Genomic DNA, 20,721 nt, shown 5'->3' with positions numbered 1-20,721 from the left:
TTTCCGTTTCCCAGTACATTATAGGGTATGTTAAATTGTGCCAATAGAAACTACAACTCCTCCCGCAAAAAAACAAGCCTTCACAGCACTCCATTAACTGAAAAATAAAAAAGTTATGGCTCATACAAGGCGACAAGTGTAAAACGAATTTGGAAAAAAAAAAGGCTTGGACTGTAAGGGGTTAAAAGTCAAGATCAGTAGAACATAAATAAGCAAAGTTTATACTTAAGTTTTTAGCTTTGCGTTATACCCGAACATTCTTAGTTATGCCTGGCACTGATGTGTACGCAGTTTCTCAGTGTATAATCTATGGGCAACGTCTGAGATTGAGACTCATTGTTAAATTATTTACCGAAATCTTGTTCTAAACGCGCTTAGACATAAAGGAATTGCGCAGTAGATAAAGCAAATTATTGTATAATGTATAATGAAAATTCAGCAACTTTCTAATATTTTTATCTAACAGGCAGTTACCATTTTATAGATCTCTGCTTACTGTCAATGCATGGAAATATTTTGTTTACATCCAGGGGTTGAAAACCTGTACAGACTGAATACTTCTCACAGCTGGGGGTTTACTACAATGTACTCTCTGGTCAATCTTCTGTGAGCTAAACTGCCTTGACTCCAGACTGATACATTTTTCCTACACTGATACATTGTAGCAGACACAGGACAGGAGAGAGATTTATACTTTTGTTGTGTTTAGCACACAGAGGATTGCCTAGATAGAATGTTAAAAACCTTAATTGGAATACGGTCACCATAATTACATTAAAACCACATGCTGTCGCCATTGTTTTAGACATTTGATAACCTGGGACTGATTTATAGGGGAATTTCCATCTCAGACATTTATGGCACATCCATAGGATATGCCATAAACGTCTGATATATGCAGGTCCCAGCTCTAGGACCTACATCTATCTCGAGATCGGGGTCCCCCGACCCCATCCCTGCCTGGTGAGATGGCCACCGCAACCATGTGGGGAATCGGTGCAGAGGTGGTCACGGTTCCAGAAACAGCCAAGCTCGCTGAGCTACACTGTTTCCGTAACTCCCATGAAAGTGAATGGGAGTTAGGGAAGCAGTGTAGCTTAGCCGTTTCTGTAAGCCACCTTGCCGCTGAGTATCCGCCTTGTTGCAACAGCTGGCAGCTATCTCACCAGGGGGGAAATGGGTCGGGGAACCCCGATTTCGAGATAGGTGTGGGTATGGATACGCCATATATGTCTGAGATGGGTATACCCCTTTAATCATGTTGTTGGTGGGTTTAGTTGTCAGAGAATTGGGTCCAATACAATGTCAGGAAAAGTACAGAATGGCAAATTCTTCTGGTAAAGTACATTTAATTTACAATTTCATTAGTTAATGATGTCAAAATAGACTAGCTCCCCGGTGGGGGGGGGGGGGGTGATTATGAGCCACCCTGACATAGTGTCCAAATGGCTGTAGAGATAAATTTAAAGGGAAATGTTTTTTACAAACAGAAGTTTCCATTGATGGCTCATTGGTTAGCACTGTTGCTTTGCAGCACTGGGGATTAAAAAAACCTGAAATTCCGCCCTTGTTCTATGCGTTTTAAATTCACGTCATTCTCTATGCAGCGTAAATAACATGGTACCTTTATTCTATGGGTCGGTACGATTACGGCAATACCACATATGTACAGGTTTTTTATGTTTTACGACTTTTGCACAATAAAAACTCTATTGTACTAAAATTCTTTGTTTTTGCTTCGTCGCTTTCCAAGAGCCGTCATGTTTTTATTTTGGTCAATGTAGTGATACGCCCGAATTACGTCTGAAAACAGTGCGTGTGAACATAACCTAAGGCCTTATTCACACAAACGTGTTATACGTCCGTGATTTTTACGCGCGTGGCACGGACTTATGTTAATGAATGGGGCCGTTCAGACTGTCAGTGATTTTCACGCAGCGTATGTCCGCTGCGTAAAACTCACGACATGTCCTATACTTGCCCGTGTTTCGCGCAGCATTCACCCATTGAAGTCAATGGGTGCGTGCAAATCGCGCACGGCACACGGAAGCACTTCCGGGTGACGCTCGTGATTCGCGCTACAGCTGGTAAAGAAGAGAAGGGAAACATAAAATCCCCTCCTTCTTTACGGTGTCGTCACATAAAAAGGGAGTGTCATAATGATGCCGGCTGCGCGAAAATCACGCAGCCACTCACCATATACACATGTCACACGTGGACACGTTCGTGTGAATAAGGCCTCAGGGTGGATTCACATGCAGTTCATTTTGTTGCAGAAATTTCTACGATGGAAATCAGTTCCATTTATCTGAATGAATCTTGTAGAAATCCATGCACCTGCTGCAGAAACAACCACGTTTAGATGAAAGGAACTGATTTTCAATCACAAAATTTTCTGCCACAAAATCTGCCGCGTGTTTTTATTGTAATGTTTTACAGAAACGGAAGGAGAATACAGAAGTAACCTGTGGGACAGTCTGTACTGGAATGCGGGTTCCTCCCATTCTGAATACCAGCAGAAGATTAATCTCTTCACATTCCTGACAAACCTTGCTTTTAAGGGAGCATTGAGAGGTTCATAGAGGGAAAAATTTTTTGGGAGAGTATTAGTGGGTGCGGGCAGGGAAACCTAAGCCAAGAATTAGGGAGGGAAGTGTTAGCAAAAGTGAAACAATTAAAGGAATTTGTCCGGGAATGATCATTATATGTTCACAGCTTCATTCCTGAACTTCAAGTATGTGGATTAATTCAAACTACATCCAGTCTCCAGCTAAGAACGGAAAACGTTAGTTTGGTTAGACATATGACCTCTACCAGTTCCTCTAGTTCGAGGGGTCTTTCATTCAGGCAGCTATACATTTATGGTTGGAATTCTAGCTTAACTTGACCTACCTCCCCCTGTGAATGACTAGAGCACATTAGGGGTTGGGAGGAAGCTTGGAGGTCAAATCTCAAGCCAAAATTGACATTTTCTTTTTGTCTGGAGGTTGACTTTAAAGGGGTTATATCCCATCGTAACAACTTCTCACCTATCCACAAGATTGGTGATAAGTGTTTGATCACGGGGGGTCCTACCGCTGGGACCGCCACTGCTCATTAGAACTGGGGTCTCAAGTCCTCCTGTTTGAATGAAGGAGCAGTCACGCATGCACCCCAACGTCTCCAATTATTCCCTATGGGACTGAGAGATCACCAAGCACTGTACTCGGCTATGTCAGTACCATAGAGAATGAATGGCAGCGTGCATGCATGAATGCCACTCCACTCAAACAGGAGATTCGGGACCAGCGTTCTCATGATCGATGGGGGACCCCCTCAGTGAAACGCTTGCCCCCTATCCTGTGGATAGGCCATAAGTTGTTATGGTGGGACTACCCCCATTTATTCTAGAGCGCTGCCTTTTCACGGTGGAGCTTTAGAACGGGATTGCGCTGCAAGCAGCGCGGATATCTCCATACTCCAGCTGTTCGGTTACAGTTGGGGACTTGGAGACGGCATTAGGGGACTGTCTGATAGGGTGTTCACAGCGATCACCTCCTCCTATCACAGCGATCACCACCCGCTGAATGTAAACAGCGGGTTCCCTCCTCTGCTCTCCGCTCTCCTCTCAGTTGTGGTTTTGTGAGAGGAGAGACAGAGACCTGTGGAGAGAATAGTTGCAAAGTTTAAAACACATAAAATACATTACATTACATGGTAATAACCCCCCTTTTTTATTAGTATTGGTTTCGGAATTTCCATTTTTCCAGTAAATCTCATTAAAAAAACAAAAAGCTCAATAAAACAAAACAATTTTATTAAAAAAACGTATTAGGATACGTTTTTAGAATGGTGCGCTAACTTTACAGCGCAGAGCAAGCTTATGCTATTTTGTGCCCTGATTCAGGCAGTGACACAGGAACCGCTTCAGAAGCGGAAATATTTTATGATGACACAACCAGTACTGCTTCTGACACTTCCGCAACAATCGAAGATACCGCTGTTGCCGAAGCCACAGGCGCTCATGCGGGAACTAGAAATCCTACAGTACTGCCAACTTTTTTGGATCCTGCAGCAAACTTTATCCCTCAGGTGCCCCAAGTTATGTCAACTCGGGGCATAAGCATTGACACCATGAATTTTGCTCTACACAATTTTTTTATGGATCATATCATATAGTAGCAAATTACTGAATTAGGGAGAGCCAAAATAGGGAGGGATTCCTTATGTGAAAGTGAACCTGTCAGAATGATTATTCTAAGTGGGGGGGGGGGGGGGGGGTCTCTGCATCTGTTAGGGAAAAACTTTTTTTCTTTTATTTTTTTAAATTCTCACTATACCCCTAGATGAATATCTTCAGGTCTATGATAATACATGTAGTGTTATAAACATTATAGATATTTTATGTCAGATTTTATCAAAAAGCTTAAAAAAAATCGGAAAGGCCTAGGCACAAACTATACCAATAGGTAAAAATCCTGTGGGGTCTTCTTTCTCAGATTGGGTCATTTTAGGTGTATTTTTATGATCTGACACCACAGGGCCTCTGCAAAGACACTATGGTGCCTAAAAATCAGCTGTGGAAACAAACTCATCCTGAGGCCAAGCTGGACACCTTTATTTTGAGGCCTTGCCAAGTGCCCAGTAAGATAACATACACCAACATAGTTGGTATCCAAGCAATCAGAACAAATTCAGAAATAAATCTAGAGGCATGCAAAAGTAAAAACATTATTTATTTAAAAACTTTTACACAACAAATTGAAGAAAACGGTTTGTTTTTTTCCAAAGATTTTGAAAAAAATATTTTTTTTATAGGGATACATAGGATTCCATACAAAGTTATAACCAATTAAATAAAGATCTAGTAAAACTACTAATTTTGCTTTGGTCATTAAAGAGGCTCTGTCACCACATTATAAGTGCCCTATCTCCTACATAATGAGATTGGCGCTGTAATGTAGGTGACAGCAGTGCTTTTAATTTAGAAAAACGATCTATTTTCACCAAGTTATGACGATTTTAGCTTTATGCTAATGACTTCCTTAATGCCCAACTGGGCGTGTTTTTACTTTTGACCAAGTGGGCGTTGTGGAGAGAAATGTATGACGGTGACCAATCAGCGTCATGCACTTCTCTCCATTCATTTACTCAGCGCATAGGGATCCTGTGTTGTTCACTATGTGCAGCCACATACACACACATTAACGTTACTGAAGTGTCTTGACAGTGAATAGACATTCCTTCCAGCCAGGACGCGATGTCTATTCTCAATCCCAACACTTCGGTAAAGTTTGTGTGGGATTTACAGCACAGCAAGCGTAATCTCGCGAGATCACACTGTAAATGACAGCACAACGTGATCTCGATGTGCTGTGCTGTAAATCCCACACAAACGTTACCGAAGTGTCAGGATTCTGAATAGACATCACGTCCTGACTGGAAGGAATGTCTATTTACTGTCAAGACACTTCAGTAACGTTAATGTGTGTGTATGTGGCTGCACATAGTGATCTAGTAAGATCACTATGTGCAGAGTAAATGAATGGAGAGGAGTGTATGACGCTGATTGGTCACTGATTGGTCAGCGTCATTCACTCCTCTATACAACGCCCACTTGGTCAAAAGTAAAAACACACCCAGTTGGGCATTAAGAAAGTAATTAGCATAAAGCGAAAATCGCTAATAACTTGGTGAAAATAGATAGTTTTTCTAAATAAAAAACACTGCGGTTACCCACATTACAATCGCTCATAAAGTGGTTTAAAACCGTTAAAATGGTTTTCTTAAATAAAAAGCACTGCTATCACCTACATTATAGCGCCAATCTCATTATGTACAAGATAGGGAACTTATAATGTGGTGACAGAGCCTCTTTAAGGCCCAGAACGCTTGAAGGGGGAAAGGGTTTTCGAGACAGAAAAAATTGATGACCTCTCCTCAGGATAGGCCATCAATAGCTGATGGGCCGGGTCTGACTTTCGGGACCCACGCCGATCAGCTGTTTTGAAGGGGGTGCAGCACTCATTCCTGCGCTGCTTCCCCTTCATTTCTACTTGTTCACTGTAAATCTTCAACACACATGTAGCGGTGATTCAGTCATTGAGGCCTTTTCTCCCATTGAAGTGAATCGAAGAAAAAGCTACAATACCTGTGAATTGCACGCTAAACGCGTGCCGAATATTCACAGTGAGCAAGTAGAAATGAAGGGGAAGCAGCGCTCGTATGAGCGCTGCGGCCCCTTCAAAACAACTGATCGGCGGGGTCCTGGGAATTGGACCCCCACCCATCAGCTATTGATGGCATATCCTGAGGATATGCCATCATTTTTACTGGCTGTAAAACGCCTTTAAGGCATACCTAACAGGCATTAGGTTAGCCCTGGAAGCCTTATTCCAAGGGTTGCCCACATTAAAAATGCCAGCCACAGCAAATGTTAGGGTTTGTAAAGGCAATCCTCGCCTGTTTTTAATTCTGCTATTACTATTGATCGCAGTATCTCAGGGGTTAAATGACCGGAATTGAAGTTCTCTCTGTTCTGGGCCATTGGTACAGGTGATTACAGGGGCACAACCCAGTAAATGTACAGTACTGAGAGCGCCACCACTGTACATTTACTGGAAGGGGTTAAACTACAGGATAGAGTGGTATATACAATTATTTCTCATTACTCACTTAAAAAGAAAAAAACAATACTTCATCTCGCATATGTACTTATAACCTCTATTATTTTCCATTGTTTCGGGCAAGTTAACATAGGTGTGGTGCATTACTAGGTTTCATTTAGTGTCAAAAATGTTCACAAAAAGTGTACATTTATTAAGTGATTTTGAAACTAGGAAAGTAATGTAGAATTTTCCATTTCCAGCCAGAAATAATAACCCTTAATTCTCTTGCAGTTACATCTTCTGAAATACAGCAAAAAGCAATTTATGAAGTGTGATAAAAATGAGATCCAGGAACAAATTCGTGTTTCATAAATGTGCATCCACATTCCCGTGAATTCCTCCATAATGTGACATCTGCGCGATTACAGGTAAAATCATATAAACCACCGTTTTTGTGCAACTCAAGACACAGCTAAACAAAAAAATGGGCAAATGATTTTGAAGCCACAATGAGACTCATTTAACAAAGACCTGTTCACACGAGGTCATTACGTCCGTAATTGACGGACGTATTTCGGCCGCAAGTACCGGACCGAACACAAAAACATGATTACAGTATGGGACAGTTGTCCTGCAGCGAGGCAGGGACTCCTAGCGTCGTACATAACTATGATGCTAGGAGCCTGGCTCCCTGCACTGTGTTCGGTCCGGTACTTGCAGCCGAAATACGTCCGTCAATTACGGACGTAATGACCTCGTGTGAACATACCATTACTCTAGGATATACGACAAAAGCCTAAAAAAAAGTATATAAGGACTTGGGTAAAGAGGGAGATAGGAAGTAGGAAGGGGGAAATCAGGAGGTTTTTGGGTACCAAAGTCAGAAATGGCAAATACTAATCCCAAATAATCCTGCCATACTGTGCCCAATTAATATTGTCTCACAGCACCAATAATATTACTAGTAAGACAGCACCCACGAAGTATATGCTGTATCTCAATATTACATTCCCTATTTCACTCCAGGTCCAGCAACTGCACTAGCAAGGTGTTAGAAACATGTCGCCAACAGCTTCAGTCCCGTTAGACCTCATTCACACGGCGGTATTTTGGTCAATATTTTGCTTCAATATTTGGAAACCAAGAGTGGAACAGAAAAAGAGAAGAAGTGTAATGGAAAGATTTTGTACCTGTTCTGTGTTTTGCACCCACTCCTGGTTTTGGCCCAAAATACGGACCAGAGCGCTGCCGTGTGAATGACTCCTTAGTTTGTGTTACTGTCACATGCCACAGCATGTAATCATCTGCAGGTGAAGGGGAACGAGTTGTCAGAAGGGAGAATGAAGCTAAGGAAGTGTCATGGTCCTCAACAGGGGATTGGCAGAGCGATGAGCAGGATGAGTGGCGAGAGCTGAAGGCAGGCTCTGAACCTTTCACTTCACACACGGACTTGTGCCGCCATCTTGCGTGGGCATAATGTGAGCGGATCTCTGCAACAGAGATGTTTAAGATTGTTAGCAAATTATAGTAAGAGTTTGGTTTGCTGCTAAATTCGGTGCAACATGTTATTTACAGAGGGCAGTTACTTTTTCACGAGTGCTACCACTCCACACAAACAAAAAATTCTAACCTCTGTATCCCCACAGGAAGGTGATAATATGCTCAGTATTAGGCCTCATGCACACGGCCGTGCCCTGCGATTGCGGGCACGGCCGCCGACGCTTGCGGGCCGCATTTTTGTGCCGTGCATTCATACAAAATGTGGGAGCACGGTCCGTAAAATCCGAAAAGTAGGACATGCTCCATAATTCCCGGCACGGTTCTACGGCACGGATACCCTTCCGTAGCGATACGGAAAGGTGTCCGCGGACAACAGAACCGGGCGGGTCCGTAATTGCGGACCGTATTGCGGTCGACAATTACGGAGTTTTTTTTACGGTCGTGTGCATGAGACCTTATACAGGACTATCCATCCTCTACAATGTGGAAGACCCAGATAGGCTAAGACAATATATGAATGCATCTTGGTTTTTGTTAGAAAACATTTTTTGCACAAGTACTACATTTAGGTTATTAGTAATTTTAACTAGATTTTTTGATACCACAGACCACTCATTAACATCCAGCAGTCTAAAATAACCATTCATAAGACATTAACACAGACACTTATACATTCCTATTTCTTGTATTAGGTCTTTCAAGGGGAATATCACTTGCTCTAGATTCAGCATGTTAGAGCCCCGCTCTGTAATACACTTCTGCAAGCCTTCCTTTAATAAAACAGTGCAGTTGTTATACGAGGCTTCCAGAATGACCTCAGCCGGCTCGTAATGCTTCAAGAATCCATCATCCTTAACACTTTGTGTAGTCTTATTCCAAATCAGATCCTATAGTGTATTTTGAGGAGAAGCCAAGTTTCTTCATTAGTATGACCTTTAATTTCAGCGCATGGTTACTAAATAATGCCTTGCATTTCAGCAATGTTTCCAGCAGCCCTTCAAGATACAAATATAATTATTGAATGTCAAGGTTATTAGTTGGTGTTAATGTAGTGGCCTTATTCAGAGAAACGGTCTTACTAAAAGCTTAATATCTCTTCATGTCCAAGGTTAATATGTAAGGATGTATTTAGGAGTTTCACCTATTGTGTCATTGCTACTCTACAGTACCTCCTGGGGTTGTATTTACAGCTAATACCGTACATGTGGACTCGCTCAAGATCAAGGTGGGGCTGTAATTCCCATGTACAGTTTTTATTTAGACTAGAGCACACAGCTAAAAATATCCAGTGATGAGTATATGAGAATCACTGGTATGACAAACCGCGCGTGAGAAGAGAATGTGACAAGTGAGGCCATCAGAAAAGGGAAGAGCAAAGGCCTAAACAAAACAAAAATTAATCCGCAATTCATTTGGGACAGACAACACACCCAGCTTGCTACACAGACAAGAATAACAGTTCTAAGACGCTGCCTAATATTTGTACAGAACAGTGACCAGTTACTCCTCTGCTCCGCATGGTCTCAGCACTTACTTTAGAGATTATTAAATGCTTCCCCATAAAGTCTACGCTAGGATATAAGGAGGAAAGAGGGAAAATATATCACTGCTATTTCATACTGGGAAATGTACCTAAAAATTGTTCACAGAGGATACATCTCTCCGCTGCAGAATTACCATATGGGAAACATCCCAACACCAGAGAGCTCCAGATGTAGAGAATCGGTAGCGGACATGCACCACTACCTATGGGCAGCCCGTCTATACAGTCCTTCTGGAATACAATCTTGCATTCGCCCACATTTATGCCACATACCCTTGTTCTCAAGCTGGGCTCTCTTTGGGCCCCGAACCTTCGACATACACTCCTATTCCTCAATTAAATAAAATACTTCTATTCTGTATTTCTGCTGGTGCACGTAAAACAATCCTACAAACTTGGTCCATCCCAGATATTCTCTCTGCCGATTCCTAAGGCTCACCTTTCTCTTGGATAAGGTTAACACCTCACTATGGAAAGAGATCTAGTATGTTTGTTAATTTTTTGACACATGGCAACCCATTATACAACTGCTCCGTACCCATATCCAATCAAGAATACGTGACTGCATTAACTCTACCACTTGGTATCTGAAACAGGTCATAGCCGGAGGAAATCCTATCTAACCACTTGTTCATTGCAAAGTAGCTCTACATCTCAATTACTGCGCCTCTTTTTGGAAAGTCTCTCTCATGTCGATGGTGGACCCGGTCAGCATGTACTCCCTAACCCCCCTTCCGCCCAAAAAACCGGCACTACGTTATCTATCCGCACAGGAGAACAGAGCTCTATAACATGAAAGCGCCCTAATGATCCTCAACCACTCTGTAACTATAGAATTTATTCTTGAACGCTTTCAGTATTTAACGCCTTCCTTTCACCTCACAATATTGGTAAAAGAAAGATTAAACCACAACCCTTTTTTTCGATGTTGCAATGCACATTTGTAGAACAGAATATAAATGAATAAATAGTGTGGATGATAGGATACATTTTTAATACAAGAAAGAGGGAAGGTCAAATTCCCTGTTAGTCCTTCCTATGACTCATGCCGAAGACCGCATGTTATAATAAAATAAAAAAAATAAAAAATACTTCGTAAAATAGAAGTGTCGAGATCTGGTTATCACCCACAATGCATCTGCTGATAAGCAACAGCTCAAATAACCAACAATCGATTTCAAATGTATCTTTATGTGGGTTGGAGATTTGTTTTTCTGACAAAGAGCTCCTAATCCCCTATATAAAATAGAGAATAGAATTCTGGTCATCCACTAGGGGAAGTTTAAGAGTTTACTGCATACAGATTTATTATTGAGCTCAATGGGATCAGTAGGCTGTAAGCTCCACCTAGTGGTGATTTGAGGCGTCCAGAATTTTATCATTTCAATTTGATAAATTCTGTGAAATGAATCAGGAGATTTTGGAGCTCTGTAATGCATCAAAAATGCCAAATGCCATAAAGATATATCATGCAATTAAGGAGGACCTTAACCTTACAGAAGATATGTGAAGAGCTGCAGACATAGTCTATGTAAATGAGGATTAGTCTTTTTTTCATACTTATTTGAGAATCCATAATCAATCCAATCTTATTTTGGTAGATTAAAGTTCATGTCTGTCCAAAAAATAAAACGTACATGTGCTCACGAATGTTCCTGTTAGTAATAGTACTTCCCTATCTACAGCATGTTGTGCTCCAGGGCTCCTTCTCCCCCTCCAATAACTTGGGACAGGACTTTGCAAAATAGTTAGCCATTTTGGAGGCAATGGAGAAGGGGGGCATAGCCACAGGAGGAGCAGAGGTAGCAGTCGCACCAGGGCCTGGTGTCTTAAAGGGCCCAACGGACCATTTGCAACATAGGAAGATGGCAGTATTACAAATAGACCATGGTAGGTGTGGGGCCCTGTGACAGATTTTGCTTCTGAACCTTGTAGCTGCAAGTTACATCTCTGCAACGGAGAGTTATGTTGTCCCTTAACAAGTATACATAGATTTTCCCGGACATCTCCTCTCCCGCTTATGTCTGGCAGTCTTGTATATGTTATTTCCCAACTTACAACCCATGCCTTCTGTGAATACTTGGATTAGTACTAGTAACAACCACATGGCAGTCATCATGCAGACCCTAAAAGTTACCAAAGAAAACAAATAATTTTGGGTTTCCATTCAATTCAATGGAGGGAACATCCGAACAGTAAATAACTTTTAAAAAAATGATAATTTAAGATAAAAATATAGTAAATATTATAGTAATTTTTCTGGAGGACGCAGCAGGACCATGTTTTACATCATCACCCCATGACTTCATTCCCCCTGCTTCTAGATGTGCTTGTAGCCAGACCCCTGTGGATCAACTCATCATCACTGTCTGATCATGTCAATTGTTGCGCAACTTTTCCCCCATAGAATAACACTGAGGTTACACAGAAGTGGCGGTAATGCTGAAATTTCACCATGAATCACAGGTGACCAAATGTCATCGTGGAGCCCTATCTTAAAAATGGTTTAGGATATTTAATACTTTTCAGTATAAGAAATTAACATGAAATTATATGGAAAAAAATTCTAAAAAACGAGTGATTCACTGTTTAATCAAAAGACATGTATAACTTATTTCTGAAGGAGAACAATACTCCTGATTGCGCTGTTTTCCGATATGCGAGGATGTAGATGAAATCCGCTCCTGCTGCAGATTAATTAGACTATGGAACGATACACCTTCCTTTCTTGTAAATGTGATGTAACAAATCCAGCATTTATATGTTGCATTATGTATTTGTATACAGGGAAGAATAAATAAAATCATCACATGCAAGAAACTAATACCTATAGTTTAAGATCGTTGCCCTGATTTAATCTATGAACAGAAAGATTTGTAGAAAAATAGAATACTAGAAAAATCTATGTACCGTAAATGATTATTCTAGGAAAAAAAATAAAAATCAAGTCAAGTCATGTACCGAGTCCTCATGCCCCTTTATTTTGCTTCCAAACAGCCAAATGTTTAAAAAAATTAGACCTGGAAGTTAATAATCCCGTTCTGTTTAGGGTTGCCAACCTTACTTTTTATTTTGGACAAATTAGCTAAAAATTCAGAGATAACTAAAAATTTCTATGGACAAATTGGAAAAGCAAAAATTTTATGTGGGCCCTTGGGTGACACAGACTTAGTGGGTCCCTTTGTGGGGGAACTCACTGCGGCAGTAAAATGGCAGAAAACTTTGTGCTCTCATATAGAAGTTAGGCCATTTATTTAGGGCCCTCTGTAGATAGTACCACACAGCCCCCCTCTTAGGTAGTGCCACACAAGCTCCCCCTCCCTGGTAGTGCCACACAGCCCCCCTCCCTGGTAGTGCCACACAGCCCCCCTCCCTGTAGGTAGCGCCTTTGGAGCTCTCTCTGAGTGGAATCCCCAGCAAGAGCTTTGCCTACGCTCTGGCCGGGCATTACGCTCTAGGAGCAGCCACTGACTTCACTGTCCATATAGGTCAGGGGCTCCTCCTGGAGCGGAATCCCCGGTCAGAGAGTTGGCAAAGCTCTGGCTGGGGATTCTGTTCCAGGAGAAGTCCCTGACGTCACTGTCCATATATGGACAGTCATGTCAGTGGGTCCCTCTAGGAGTGGAATCCCCGGCCAGAGCTTCGGCAACGCTGCGGCTGGGGATTCTGCTCTAGCAGGAGGACCTGAAGTCACGGTTTATGTATAGACAGTGACGTCTCTGGCTTGTCCAGAAGCAGAAACACTGTCAAGAGCATCGGCAATGCTCTGGCCAGGGATTCCACTCCAGAAGGAGCCATGACGGCTGACACCGACCCTGAATATAGGTACAAACGTCAGAATACTAAAATGAACACATAAGCAGCATTTAGTCTGCAGGCAGAATACAATATTGCTTCAAGGCTACATCAGCATTAAGGACTCTCAAGGATCAGTAGTTTGCATCTTGGTAGATGAAGCAGTAGTATAGAAGAGCTATAAGAAAGCACAGTGCCTCATAGGGTAAAAACTTATAGATAGGGGTGAGGGATTAAAAGGTGTCACCTAAATAGTTGTGCTATTGTGTAGGCACAACACTTTTATTTGAGCCTTTAATAAAGAGATGCGGTTGGCGTCCGTAATTCCGCTAATGGACTGTATCCAAGATGTGTATAGAAAATGGAAATCAGGTAAGAGACCATAAAAACCAAGGGGACCACCAAAGCACGAGGTGAAGAGCAGCTTGTTTTGGAGAAAACTTTGTCTCAAGTAGTAGTGTTTAGGGGTACCTGGGACCCCCTCATCTGACTTGAAACAAGCATGCAATTTTTCTTCAATACAAACTTTTCCTCTTCCATTGGCGGTAGCCCCATACAGGTGTCCTTGCTTTTTACAGCCCTATACGGTCCCTCACCTGTCTCTGGTAATTAAAGCAATACATTTCCTTTAGAGATAGTACTGGGTAGTTTCTACTTGCTCTCTTGTAGTATTGTGGTGACGCCCCCAGTAAAAAAAAAACAAGATTTATTTTTTTGGGCCTCAAATCAAGTGGTATATAAATCTTAGGTAAAACGTATCCACTCCCAAAAAAGTCTGTGACGCTACGACCCCTGGGAGGCTGAAATTTAACTGCATAAGAATTTAAGAGAATGTCTAGATCATTTTTCGTTTATCTATATCGGACACATACATTTTTTTTTTACTTTTATCATTCTTTATCTCCACATATCTAAAAAAAACAAAACAATCTTGAGATAAACGTTAAAACTTTTGTTTTTCTTAGAAACAAAATATTTTTTTGTTCCATCACTCAAACATAAGTTAAAAACTGTTGTAAAAAAAGTTAGTAGCTTAGGAAATAGAGTGTGCAATGTTTTTGAACTGCATGAGAACATTTTCTTTCCCTACGTTGCTTTATGGGATTAATGCCAACACTTATGAATTATAAATGCAGCAACATACCTTCCAAATGAAGTTGTTGGATTTCTGCCATAAAAAGGAGGTGCTCAAATTACAGAGTGCCAGCAAATTTTAGTTTGTTTAATGGAAACTGGACCCATAAATCACTTCTCATTTTAGGGAAAATGTTAGGAAAACTTCTATTACCCATATAAAAGCTGTTACATAACCTGTTATTAAAGAGCACAGCAGAGCATTGCCAGCACTAAGACATGTAAAATTACATTTCTTCACCAAGCAATCCATGCTGTAAAAAAAGAAATTGTGGGTTAATGGTCTTACCTCTCTTGCTGAATTTGTAATTAAATTGTCGGTAATAATTTTCATTCAGTGCACTTTTAAAAAAAAAAAAAGAAAGAATATATGTGTGTATACAGGTTGTTGAACTCTATTTATAGAATTCAGACTTTCTCTTCTTGACGTCTCAACTGATGCTCTAATATTTGAACAAAAACACAATGATTGAGTACCTTGAGTTGCAATACCTGCTACTGGACTTGATAAAAAAAATAAAAAATAACAATACTCATAAGTGTAATGTCCAGTTGGGATGTAGACCCACTGGGCTACTCCGCTGTAATGGAATAGCTGCTGACCAGACACATATAGGACAGTCACCGGTATATATATTGCAGGTAGTGGAAGCAGGATGGTGCTGGATTACTGGGAGCAGGATTACTGGAAGCAGGCTGGTGCCGGATCACTGGAAGGCTGGTCACGGACACTGGACTCAGGATGTAGAACTGGACATGGATACAGGACTGGTCACGGACACTGGACTCAGGATAATCACGGGCACAGGTTTCTGGATACAGAACTTAGTCACTGACACAGGATACAGAACCTTCGCAGACTAACACTGGGTTAGTAACAATATTGCTCAGGCACTGGGGAAGCGGGCAGATTACTTTAAGTAGTCCAGAGTATGCAGGGATAAGCTGGGGCAATATTCCTGGTGCAGGTGCACAGGCTGGGGGCACAGGCCGCGGGGGAGGGGAGAGAGCAGAGCCACACTGAGGTACAACATGGTCTTATACAAAGCCATAATTTTGCACCCATCTAAATTTATAACTTTGAGCTTATTATACAGCCATGTATGCATTTTTGCCATGAAACCGCCGTGTGTGAATATTACCCCAAGAAAAGGTGTCTCATGATGGAAACACCTGGCCATATGCCTTATTATGTCATATGGACGTCAGAGTATTGTCCTCCCCTTGAGACCCCCGTCTTTTAGTCGTGGTGAAAGCTATCAAAGAGTGTCTCTCTCGTTCTGGTCTATGCAACCCATTTATGTATTACATTTGAATGACGTAATACTGAGGTATGACTAGCGGTAACCGCTGTTCAGCTAGAACCACAGTAATCAGCTGACTGCCGTGGCCGAACTCAGTTAAAAAAAACAAAACAAAAAAAAAGTTGTCTTTTTGAAACAACCTCTCTAAAGGGGTTCTAAACACTAAGGGTCTTTTTACACGGCCAGATTCCCTTTCGGTAACTAGCGCCAGACAACAGGTTCAGCTTGTTGATCGGTGCTTGTTTGCTCCATTTACATGGAGCAATGATGGTAAGTATGGCAACGAAAAATCATCCCCATACTTGCGATCTTGTCGGCAGTACATCCCCATATTTACACATTGAGATGTTCCTCCAACAAGCAATAATTTTTTTTGGCCGAATAAGAGACGTGATCAGCCGATGAACAAACGTTTGCTCCTTCATTGGCCGATTACTGCCCTGTTTAGACAGGGCAACGATCAGTAACAATCGTACGTAGGAGCACTCGTCATCATTAAAAAGGCCTTAAAGAGGCTCTCTCACCAGATTATAAAAGTGTCCTATCTCCTACATTATCTGATCTGCGCTGTAATGTAGATAACAGTGGTTTTTATTTTGAAAAACGATCATTTTTTAGCAAGTTATGAACAATTTTAGAGTTATGCTAATTAGTTTCTTAATAGACAACTGGGCGTGTTTTACTTTTTGACCAAGTGGGCGTTGTACAGAGGAGTGTATGACGCTGACCAATCAGTGACCAATCAGCATCATACACTTCTCATTGTTCCAGCCCATTGTGCAGTGAAAGAAGCTGGGCTGGAACAATGAGAAGTGTATGACGCTGATTGGTCTCACACTCCTCTGTACAACGCCCACTTGGTCAAAAAGTAAAAACACGCCCAGTTGTTCATTAAGAAACAAATTAGCATAAATCGAAAATTGTTCATAACTTGCTCAAAAATGATCGTTTATCTACATTATAGCGCCGATCAGATTATGCAGGAGATAGGGCACTTATAATCTGGTGACATAGCCTCTAACTGGTTGCCGACACAGGACGAGTATGCTCGTCCTGAGCGGCGAGCACTTCGCGCATTAGGATGAGCATACTCGTCCTGTGTGACAGCCGTCCCTGCGCGCGTCTGTGAGCGCGATCGAGAGCGGGGCAACGGCTGTAATACACAGCCACGGCCCCGCTCTGACAGCGGAGAGGAGAGAAACATCTTCTCTCCGCTGTTAACCCTTTGAACGCCGCAATGACAGCTGATCGCGGCATTCAAGGAGAGGGGACTACACATTGATCGCGTCACAGAAAATAACTGTGACGCGATCAAAGCCCACAACTCGTATGGCCAGACAGCCCAGGGTCCATTGAAGGACCCCAGGGCTGTCTGAACATATTTCCTGTTGTTAGGGCATACTGAGGTATGCCCTAACAACTGCCTGTGTACAATCAGTAACAGGCTAATGTACTGGCATATAGATCTATGCCAGTACATTGCAGTTACAAAATAAAAATCAAAATGATAAATCCCTTTATGGGATTAAAAAAAAAAAGTTAAATGAATGTAAAAAAAAAATAATGGTAAATAAATAAATAAAAAGTAAATAAAATACACAGACACACACATTTTTTATAATAAACTTTTTCAAATATAAGTCCCAAAACATGAAATAATATAGACATATTTGGTATAGCCACGACCGTAACAACCTGTACTACAAATGTATAACATTATTTATTATGATCGGTGTATGGTGTAAAAAAAAAAATATTAAAACTGCTGCGCAACTGCTTTTTTTAAGCATTTTAATCTAATTAAAAATGTATAGAAATTAAACGATAATGTATTTGTACCAAAAAATGGTACGTACATAAAGTACAACTCGTCCCGCAAAAAACAAAGTCTCCTACAACTACGTCGTACAAAAAATAAAAGCGTTATGAGCGTCGGGATGCAAAGAGGGAAATGTAAAAAAAATTGCTCTGTCCTCAAGGCCAAAATTGGCCGTGTCCTTAAGGGGTTAAGCAAAAATACTGAAATAAAACAGAACCGAGAGTGCTCGCCATTTAGAATATATCCCTTTAAAGCCTTATTTACACGAACGTGTTATACGTCCGAGCTGCGCGCTTGATTTTCACGCGCGTCGCACGGACCTATGTAAGTGAATGGGGCCGTTCAGACTGTCAGTGATTTTCACGTAGTGTATGAGCGCTGTGTAAAACTCACGACGTCCTATACTTGCCCGTGTTTCGCGCAGCAATTGAAGTCAATGGGTGCGTGCAAATCGCGCTCGGCACACGGAAGCACTTCCGGGTGCCGCGTGTGATTCGCGCAACAGTAGTAAAAAGAATGAATGAAAACAGAAAAGCACCTCTGTTTGTAAACATAAAAACAGAGTGTCATAATGATGCCGGCTGCACGACAATCACGCAGCCACGCATCATATGCAAATGACACACTGACCTTTTGCGCACGCAAAACGCAGCATTTTTTGCCCGCGAAAAACAGACACGTCCGTGTGAATAAGGCCTAAAACTGTTGCCGCTGAGAGAAGTTATACAGCAGTAAGTGCAGTCCATGTCCAGCTGCGTCAGTACGATCAGCTCTTTATGCCCAAGAACGCCCCACCAGCCATTAGGACAGACACAGCTGGAGACCCTCTGCATGCTGCTTTTTTTTATACCCTCAACTGTGAAGCCACTTTCAGCAACAACATAAGGGTGTACCGAAAATTTTTCAAAAAAACTCGGCAAAACGCACCGTGTGAATACACCCCAAGTCAACCTCCTCTAAAAAATAAAGGACCTGAGGGCAGTTAATATTAATCTACCACTTTTCTTAGGCTCTTTTCACATCTGCTCTAGAATTTGCATTATTCTGTTTCATCATGGGACAGAACAAAAATAACGGAAGTGCCGGATCCCTCAAATGACGGACACCAAAAACCCATTGACTTTAATGGGTTCTGTCTGCTTTCTTTCATGGTTTTCATCATTTTGGCAGACAAAATAGCACTGCATTCTACGATATTTTGTTTAGAAAATATGACGGCATGCGAATAGATCTTAATATAATCACTGTAGTTCAAGAAGCTGAGATTTGTGGTGCTGTTTGCAGGGCTCCCACATTAAACAGCTGCTTTAGCTAGTCCCATAGAGGGAACAGGTCTATTTTACCTCCATGACCACAGTGTTCACACCCTATCAGTTGTGTCAGGCAGCTGTTTTAAAAATTGTCTATTATAAGGGAATAAACTCTTAGAACAAAATAAATTATGAGACTACAAAAACAATCAGTGGGTGCATTATGTGAGTAAGTTATATTCCGAAGACATTTCACTGTATATACTAACAAAATTGTCTCCATTATCACATCTGTGATACATAACCTGTAGGAAGAAGAGTTTGTAAAACACTTTGCTAAAATGTTATGGTGGTAAACATGTGGTTCACAATGGTGTAGGTGAATCCGAACAGCAACTTCACAACATTAAAAGTTGAGAGAGATGCAAAAACATATTGGGGCAATTTATTAAGACTGGGCGCATCATACGCCAGTCTTAATCTAAATTAGGCGCATCTCTGGACATCCGTACTTCACTCACAGTCTTGTCCTGGTCTGCCGAGAACTGTGAATGCGCGCACAGCTCCGAGCTGCGCGTGCACACACTCGTGTCTCTCCAGCTCTTGCTGTGGTCCTGTCCGTAGCTGATCGGACAGTGTCACAGCGATGCCCCATTGACAGTTTAGGGGGTTATTTAAATATTGGGCGCCAAATATAACGGCATCGATATTTAAATAACGGAGGAGGGTAGGAATTTTTTTTAAAGTGCCCCAGGATTTGTGCCACGCTACCTATTACACGCTGCATGTGAAAGGGTCTCTTTAAGATTGTGTCTCTTTGCTGGACTTTTAAAGAGACAAATATCCCTTGCTTCACAATCAACGGTTATCCCTTTTTGGCAGCACCTACAAGCAACTATTTTCAAGAATGAACCACATGAAGAGTAAAATTAGAACCAAAATATCTGATGAAAACCTTGAGAACGCACTGAGAATTGCAACGACTTCAAACCCGATATTGATGCATTTGTTTCTCAAATACAATGTCAAATATCCCTCTAGTTTTATGTTGCCCTTTTTTCTTATATTTCTTATGACGTTTTATTGCTTAGAAATGTACATTTTCTATATTAGCGATCACAAACTTGGGACCTACTGAACAATTTTAAAAGACTCTCCGAACGGACCGCTGCATAATTAGGATTATTATGTGAGGACTTTTTTTGCTTATCTGTTGTGGATATCACGAAAATTATGCACAGACTTTTTTTTTTTTGCTCATGAGCTTTCCTTAGTCTGTGTATTTAATGTGTGGCCCAAGACAACTCTTCTTCTTCCAATGTGGCCCAGATACGCCAAAAGGTTGGACACCGCTGCTATAGATTGTCATGGTATATAGTAGGGGTACACAACCTGTGGCCGGCACTTCCTCCATTTGCAGCCCCCGTCCTGCTAAACAGAGACATGGGTGATCACACAGGCAGACGATCAGATGTGTCGGACAATCGCTGGGCCCCCGAAAGGACTACAATGAGTACCCCAAGTACAGAGGAAAGCACTTATTGGTTAATGCGGGTATTTGTCAAACAGTTACAAGTTAAGTCTGTGTGACATGCATCGTTTAGTAACAAATGAGCAGTTTTCTTTCAGAGGAAAGCGCTCATGGGTAATGTAGGCTACGGTCACACAGTTCCAGGTTATGTCTGTGTGCTCAATAACATAATCCCTTTATTCTGCGGGTGATTACTATTACAGTGATACTAACTTTATATTATTTATGCTTTTCTACTTTTGAGGTATATACAACCTT

This window comes from Rhinoderma darwinii, chromosome 11 (assembly GCF_050947455.1).
Source record: "Rhinoderma darwinii isolate aRhiDar2 chromosome 11, aRhiDar2.hap1, whole genome shotgun sequence".
Taxonomy (NCBI): domain Eukaryota; kingdom Metazoa; phylum Chordata; class Amphibia; order Anura; family Rhinodermatidae; genus Rhinoderma; species Rhinoderma darwinii.
The sequence above is the reverse complement of the archived record's forward strand: the minus strand, read 5'-3'. Positions refer to the sequence as shown.